This window comes from Mastomys coucha, unplaced genomic scaffold (assembly GCF_008632895.1).
Source record: "Mastomys coucha isolate ucsf_1 unplaced genomic scaffold, UCSF_Mcou_1 pScaffold9, whole genome shotgun sequence".
NCBI lineage: Eukaryota > Metazoa > Chordata > Mammalia > Rodentia > Muridae > Mastomys > Mastomys coucha.
The window spans coordinates 78,394,350-78,403,085 of NW_022196915.1; the positions used below are offsets into that span (position 1 = coordinate 78,394,350).

The following is an 8,736-nucleotide window of genomic DNA, read 5'->3' on the forward strand; positions in this document are numbered from 1 at the left end:
AACAAGTATAGTTAGAAAAATAATTTTAGCTAATTTAAAATCACAAATTAAGAAAATTATTAAAGAATGCTTTTAAAATATACATTTTAAAAGAGAAGTCATAGATCAATAGCTGTAGAATGAATAATAAATAAAGAGTAATTAAATGTGTTAATTATGTGTCTTAAAACTGGAATTTCTAGTTGCTATGATAATCTTATTTCATATTATATTTTAAAATGTAACAACATGATTCGAATCTATGAGTACAGGAAGTGAATTAGTCTCTGAATTCATAGAAGAATAGCAGATCTAATTCTGCAACTACCACAGTAAAATTACTAACAAATCATTTCTGATGAATCATGAAATTCAAAATATATTCAGCATGATTTTATTAGACAATAATGATTAGTCATAATATACATTCCCTAGTTGTTTTTCCCAACTACTTAGGAAAATTAAAGTGTTATTTTATCTGTATCATGTTGAATAATAAAAAGTACATCTAATTTTTTTCAAACCAGAAGGATATTTTTTTAAATTGAAAACTATGTTTTATCAATGTAGTAAGTTTGTGAACTGGATATACATACCGAATGATCTGCATAATAACATTTCCATTTGATTGTAGTGGTAAAAATGAATGTATTTTTACTATGTCTTCACATATCTCAGACAATGAATGGTGTGACTAGTTAACACAGTGGCTGATGACAAATGGAAGGTGATAGGCTAAAAAACAAAGTTCAAAAACTTTTAGCTGTGAAAAAAAAAATCCTAATGTGATTTTACATTCAAAAGGGACAAAAATACTTTTCTTTACAGAAAGCCTATGAATTTCATACAAAAACCACCAGGAAGTTTTGAATGGAAGTATTTTCCATAACAGACAAAAATTAATAATGTTTTTCTAGTTCTTTACTGTATCTTCTGATACAACTTATAATAGTCCTACTAAGAGTAAGAAAACTTACTTAACATTAGAATGATCTGGAGATGAAGATTTCTAAATTAGCAGTACTGAGCGCATTCTCCACATTACCTGATATTGATATATTAGGTAGACTTCACCCCATATCTAGTACCAAAACAGGTGACATGAGTTTCAGAAAGAAAACACTGAGGTCCTGGGTAATACAATTTCTTAGAAGAGTATTTCTCTTATTCTATGTAAAAGAGGAATAACTCAGCTTACAATACTAACAGAAGTTTACCTATTCTACTTAAAACCTAGAATATTAAACTAAACATATTAAATATTGGATCACTAAATATTTGTTAGGTAAAGGAATTTACACACATACAAATTAAAACAAAAACACATGCTTTACTATGTTTATAGTATCCTTATTTATAGTATCCTGAAGATGGAAACAACCCAGATGTCCTTCAACAGAGGAATAGGTACAGAAAATGTGGTACATTTACACAGTAGAACGCTACTCAGCTATTAAAAACAATTATTTCATGAAATTTGCATGCAAAGGGATGGAACTAGAAAATATCATCCTAAGTGAGGTAACCCAGTCACAAAAGAACACACATGGAATGTACTCACGAATTGGATATTAGGGGGGAAAAAAAGCTCAGAATACCCATGATACAACTCACAGACCATAGGAAGCTCAGAAAAAAAGAACAAAGTGTGGGTGCTTCAGTCCTATTTAGAAGGGGGAACAAAATAATCACGGGAGGTAGAGAAAGGGAGGGAGGGAGTATAAAGAGGGGAAAGGGGAAGGAAAATCGGGTGTGGGAGGAGACGGTCTGTGGAGAAATACATAAGGTAAGGAAATTGAACTGAGGTATGTAGCAGTGGGGGATGGTGAGCTGGGGGGAGGAACTAGAAAGTCCCAGATGCCAGGGAAGAAAAAGATTCCCAGGACCAAAAGGGGTTGACATTAGCTGAAATACACGAAAAGGGGAGAGAGAATTTGTTAAGATCATATCCAGTGGATAGTCACAGTTCCCACTTGAGGAATGGAGCCACCCATGCATCCCACAATTTTTAACCTAGAATGGTTCCTGTCTAGAGGAAATGTAGGAACAAGAGTTGAACAGAAGGAAAGGCCATCTAGAGAGACTGCTTCACCTAAGGATTCATCCCATCTGCAGACAACAAACCTAGACACTATTGATGATGTCAAGAAGGGCTTGCTGAGAGGCTCTGCGAGTGCCTGACCAATATAGATTCAGATGGTCACAGCCAACCATCACACTAAACACTGGGACGCCAATAAGAGGACTAAAGGAGGTGTAACCTCATAGGAAGAACAACAATCAACTAACAGGACACCACAGAGCTCCCAGGCATTAAACCCCTAACCAAAAAGTACACATGGAAGGAACCATGGCTCCAGCTGCATTTACAGCAGAGGATTGCTTTATCTGGCTTCAGTGGGAGGGGAGGCTATTGATCCTGTGGAGGCTCAGTACCTCAGAATAGAAGGCATACTAGGGCAGTGAGGCAGGAGTGGGTGAGTGGGTAGGGGAACACCCTCATTGGGGCAGAATTGAGGGAGGATAGGATGAGTGGTTTGAGGAGGGGAAACCAAAAAGTCGACAACATTTGAAATGCAAATAAATAAAATAACCAATAAAAAGAAAAGAAGAAAAAATGGAAAAGATATAAGCAAATAAAGTTAGGACTTACATCTCTGTATTTATGCTCCCTGATAAAGTTATGTGTTATCACCAAGTATTAGTGTTCCGATTTATTACCCAGTGAAAACCAGTAACCTCCTACCCAAGCGAAGTAGCATTCTATGACACTACGTATTCTTGCTCTGCTTTACTTTCTACTTCTATTTTTAAATAGTTCTTTATTTATTCAGATAATGAATTTCTTGAAAATAGTCAAAATTAGTAGTTTCATATGTTCAGGGTATTATTCTGCAAATACAGATTATATTTTCTATATATTAAATGGGTATACACAAAAGCAAATAAGAGTATTGGCATTTCTGTATACACAAACAGTTCTTTATATATCTACAATATTTATAGATGACACAAGTTTCTTATCTGAGCTATAATTACTAGAGAATAAATTGAGCAATACTCCTTCACTGTAATTCATTTGTTCTAAGTCACTGAAGCATATATGACTTAGATAATATGACAAAACCAAACTAGCATGAAGCTCACTCTCTTCCAAGTAAGGTCATTTTTCTTCTCCCACTCTCTAATCCTTCTTTTTCCTTAATGAATTATATCTATCTCTAGATTTTCTCCTCCTATTACAAAACACTCTAATTATCTATTACAAACCAAACTTTTAAAATATGAATCCACATTGTTTTCATATGAATGGCTTCACTATTATTTCCCTAAAAGAATTGCAGTCATTAGCAGAAGAAATTATGTTAGCATTGAAAGTTGTCTTGTCACAATTAGGATGACAAAATGATTTATTGAGATATTGGAAAGTTATTTAATGGGTATGAAAACTGGTGAAAAATGGCAGTTAAGTTAACATGGAAACTCTGAAAAAGTTTGAGTTCCTTAAGTCTACTAGGAAACTCTGTTTTGTTTCTTTCTTGTAAGCTCATGGTCTGGAAAGGTGAGGAAGGAACACTATTAACTTCAGGAAAATTTTGTGGCAAATGACTGACATATATTAGAAATGGCACATGTTACATAAGTTTTGGAAAACATGAGCTTCATTAGAAAAGATAACAAAGCTACTTGGGAGTGTTCTGAAACAAAGATATTTACTAAGCAATTTTCAGGATAAACAAAACCATCAATAAATACGTAAATACTTTGTTGCCTAGAGAAAGGGAAAACATGATCTATGGTATGCTGAAAGCTTTTCTTTCTTTAAACTTTTTATCTGTAACTTCAAGGACAACAAAAAAGCTAATCAAATTCAGAGCTAAGATTTTCATAACAGCGTACAGCCTAAAGTCTAAAAAAAAAAAAAAAAAAAAAAAAAAAAAAAAAACAGGAATATAGCTGTAAAAGAGGTGCATTTCTACATTAATTATACAGACTTGTACTTATCAGAGCAAGAAGCTCAAAAGTCCCACAAATTAATAAACTATAATTTGAAGTGCACATTTGCTTGTAAGGAGTAATTCCTCCAGGATAACCAGCTACATTATTTGTAACTTAATTTCTGATAACTTCACATTTCTTCATGCAGTGTGACACAGTATGACTAATTAATGATCATAAAGCACTTTGTGAATTCACTGTGCTAATATTAAGATTAAGCAATGTACTGACAACAGTGTCAGATGTGTAGTACTTTACCGGTCATTCCAAATGATCAGGGAATTAAGCAAACATAACATTGTGTTATTTATTGAACTATTATTTGTCCTAAGTTAGCATTGATACATATTTATATTCTACAAGACTGGTAAGAGACTATTAGATTAATGATACTAATTAGTTATTTCAATTCAACCCTAGAATCATATGTAGGAAAATGTCTCACAAACGAAGCATAAGAAACTGTGTTAATCTGTCGTCCATGACTATAGCAAATCCTTTATCATTTTTATTAGAAATGAAATCTTTTCTCATACAAAATATCCTGATTTCAGTTTCCCCTCCTTCCATTTCTCTCATTTCCTCCACACGTCACTCCACTCCAGGATCCACTCTCTTTCTGCCTCTCATTAGAATAAAACAGACATCTAAGAGAGAAACAAACAGGACAAAATTAAAAAAACAAAAAAACTGTAAAATAAACAAAAAACATGGTATCAACTCTTGACATGGCAGCCTAAGAAAAGGAACAGAGCCCCAAGCACAGGGATGAAAATCTGAAGAAATGCTGAATAGTCATGGAGTCAAGAAATCTTCGATTCTTTCTGACTCTTTCTAATTTATGTAGATTTCTGAGCTAGGATTTGTTTGCTGTGGATCAGTTTATATAGAAATGCTCTATCAATTCCTTTACTTTCACAAGCAACTCTTTTTGCAATTATCTGTTGCCACACTAACTGGACTTTGGTCTGTTTGGGCTGCTGTGGCATGAATTCCTGGTTACATATAACTCCTATACATTCACGCTCAAATTTCAAATCCATAGTCATTATTTCTCCCTGTTTGGAAGAGGGCCTGATCACTTTTGCCTAGGTGTTGGCAAGACGGTATCTTCAACTTGGCAGCTCAGCCTATGATTTTTTTCTTTTTCTTTTTCTTTTTTATTAGATGTTTTCTCTATTTACATTACCTTCTTTCCCACGTTCACCTCCAAAAGAAAAAAGAAAAATAAAATAAAATAAGAAAAAAAATAAAAACCAAAAACTAAAACAATCCTCTGTTCCCTCCCTCTCCCCCTGATCACTACCCCACCCTCTCTCACTTCCTGGCCCTGGCATTCCCCTACACTGGGGCATAGAACAACAATATGAACTAACTAGGAACCTCAGAGCTCCCCGGGACTAAACCACCAACCAAAGAGTACACATGGGGTGATTCATGGCTCTCCAGCAGCATGTGTATAGCAGAGGATGGCCAAGTCGGTCATGGAAGGAGAGGACCTTGGCCCTATGAAGGTTCTGTGTCTCAGTCTATGATTTTTATGGACAATACTGCAAAATATTTAAAGCCAAAGCATTCCTTTTTCTAGTAATTAGTGACATTTTTGTACCAAATAGACAGTTATAACTAAAATACAAGACAAAGCAGGTATTACAGTTTTTAGTGAAAATGTTCATTATAAATCTGTTTTAAAGCAATATTCTTTGCTGCTCAGTTCCCTGTAAATCACATATTTCATTTATTTGTATTTTAGTGTTGCTATTATAAGCTATAGATAACTCCTAAGATAGTTTCCTATATATATCTTTGATAAAGAACACTTTAGTCCAGAGAATCTTTCCTACTTCTGGTCTCCTCCATCAATGTTTTTATAGTTTTTTTCTTTGGCATTGATTCTGCTGCTACTGCAGTATTACTGACTTAACAAAGTTTCATAGGGTTTTTTTTTTGAAAACTCAAAGGCTTATAAACTTTTCCATTTTCCTCTGGGTCACTAGAGGTCATTTGCCACTGAAGTGTAAATACATGGAAACATACATAGGTTTTATATCACGAATAGAAATATACATTACATACAAAGATAGATTATATAGATATATGTGATTATTTATACCTGTATTCTAATATACCTGTACTATCATTAGATTGTTTTATGATAGATTGAATGTATATTCCACTCTAATATCTACCATGGTTTAAATTATATATGGAACTCACAAGTTATTACACATAATTTGTGTAGCTTATAACTCCCACGAAACACACACTAGAAAGAAGGAAAAGGAGAGTCATGTCCTAGTGGGGAAATCTGGTAATTTCTGTCTCAGTCTGTGATCATGTTTAACAGTGAGACTGATTATGCATGTTCATTCAAGTACTGTTGATATGATAGAAAACAGTTGCTTCTACCATCTTTCAAAGAGTCATAATTCCATTTGATCAATAGACACTTGTCAGAAAACACAACTGGAGAAGAGATACTACTCAACCAGAATTTTTAAAATATTTTAAGCTTTTCAAAAAAAGGAAATGACTGAGGAATTCGTATAGCAAGAAACCTAGAACATATGACCACTAAATGAAATGTGTTAGTGGCTACTTTGTGGATATTTTATGGGACAGAGGACTGTGGGTACAGCAGGAAAATCTGCCAGAATAGAATGCAATCTAATTAAAAATTTCAATTTTGGATCAGCAATTAATAAAATATACTAATGCAAGAAAAATAAATTATAGGAGACAGTGTATGGTATGTAAAAATTCTTTTTTATGAATGAAATAATATTTTAAAACAAAAATTAAATAACATAAATGAGGTTTGTTTTAGTTAACTTAGCTTACAGGGTTTTACTCTGACCCAGTAATGAAAGACAGAGAATTAGATCAAATGAGGTGACAAGCTTGAATCATGTTTTCCTACATTCACACCATTAAACTCTTCCATCCTTTAGTTCTTAATTCAAGCAGGGAAATAAGCTACAAGAGAGGAAAGAGAAATAATGGAGAGGAAGCTTTGCTGCCAGGGTATTGATTTGGATCCCCTTGGCATGTTTATTATTAGCAAGGGACCTGTGCTGGTGTGAAGGACCAAAGCATAGAAACTTTTTAAAGTAATAGGCCCAGACTATTATTGTCCTGTCCACTTTTGTTTCCCACTCTTCTACATTGATTCTTCAGGATTTTCTCCATATGGCTGTGGGTAGATGGGGGAATACTTAAGTAGCTACACCACATATATTGAATTTCATTAAAACAGAGGATGTAATTAAAATAGCAGAATACTATGAGTTGCATTTTAAAACTCTAGCAAATTATAATTATGATTTAGCATCACTGAAATTACTCTTTAGAAAAACTCAGATAGAAATCCACTATTGTTCAAGATACACACACACACACGACCATGGTGTTGAGAACTAAAAAATAAAACTATAATCCTAAACCCTAAGTGGGATATCTATACCATACCCTCTCTTTTCTTAGCTCAGAGATCATTAAATAAAGGAGTATGTATAGTTAGCCTATAAAATGGGGTAACTATGACATTACTAGATACCACAGGCTAAGAAAATCTCTGTATCAAAAATTTTATGCCTATTTGAATTTCCGGGTAGTGGGAACCAATAGACCCCAAAGATTACAACTAATGCCATTATTTGTGACTGTCCACAAGAGCTTAACAATAAAACCCAATTCCCTTTTTTTATTGGATATTTTATTTATTTACATTTCAAAGGTTATCCCTTTTCCCAATTTGCCCCCCCAGATACTCTCTATCCCATCCCCCCTCCTCCTCCTTCTATGAGGATGTGCCCCCACCCATCCACTCCTGAATCCCTGCTCTCGCATTCTCCTAAACTGAGGCATGGAGCCTTCATGGAACCAAGGGCCTCTTCTCCAATTGATGCCTCGACCCTATTCTTAAAAACAAAACAAAAGAAAAAGTAAAACAACATACCCAATTCACAGAATATAAAAACTTTAAGCTGTCTCTTACCTGAAAGCTTAATTCTTACTGATTGTTTTCATAGTGCTAGAAGGTGCTATGTATGTTAAGTGGAACAAACATTTTCTCCCTACAATTATTCCCAGCTCTACAATAAAGAACAATAACCTGGCCATTAATCAGGACAAGATTCTCTAGTTAGACATGTCATAAGGCCCTACAGTAACATCTACAACTTTGATACTTCAAAACAAGTATAGTATTAAGCTTATGACTTACATCCATAAATTGTGGATTCATCAGTCTGTTCTCAGAGAAGCTTCTCTTTCAGTTGAGAACAATAAACACAGAGACCTACAATGGAGACAAAAACTACATCACACTCAGGCTAGTTAGGGCCGAATACTACCATTCACCCTGTTTTCTTGATTCAAGGATTTTTGAAGAAAGGCATTGGGGATACTGTCAGTACCAGAAGCAGTAGGTAGAAGAAAATGGTTTTCTGGATACATCAGGGGAGTTGTACATATGAACCCACCGTGGATTTGGTACTGTGCACAAGATCTGCTCACATACAATACCAGCATGGAGATAGGAGGTAGGCGTGCAATCACACCCCTAGCTGAGCAGCTATTGGCCAACAAGAGCACTTAGGAGAAGGAGAGCTGGTTTTCTTTAAGACTGGTTCCTGGTAGGGTCAGTGAATGACCACACACCCAAGTCTGAATGAAGCCCAGATTGTTCTCCATGCGTGTCAAATAAAATGAGGACATGGAGCCAGGCAAATGGAGAGGATAAGGAAGGTTTGTGGG

The 8,736-nt window shown here is 34.8% G+C and overlaps 1 long non-coding RNA gene across 1 annotated transcript; it reads right to left on the reverse strand.

The window, feature by feature from the left end:
* Nucleotides 1-4,473: 4,473 nt before the first annotated feature.
* LOC116085381 lies at nucleotides 4,474-8,279 on the reverse strand. Its single transcript, XR_004116524.1, has 2 exons — nucleotides 8,204-8,279; nucleotides 4,474-4,625 (listed from the first exon to the last, which is right to left on the reverse strand). It is a non-coding gene; the product is annotated as an uncharacterized LOC116085381 (long non-coding RNA).
* Nucleotides 8,280-8,736: the final 457 nt, after the last annotated feature.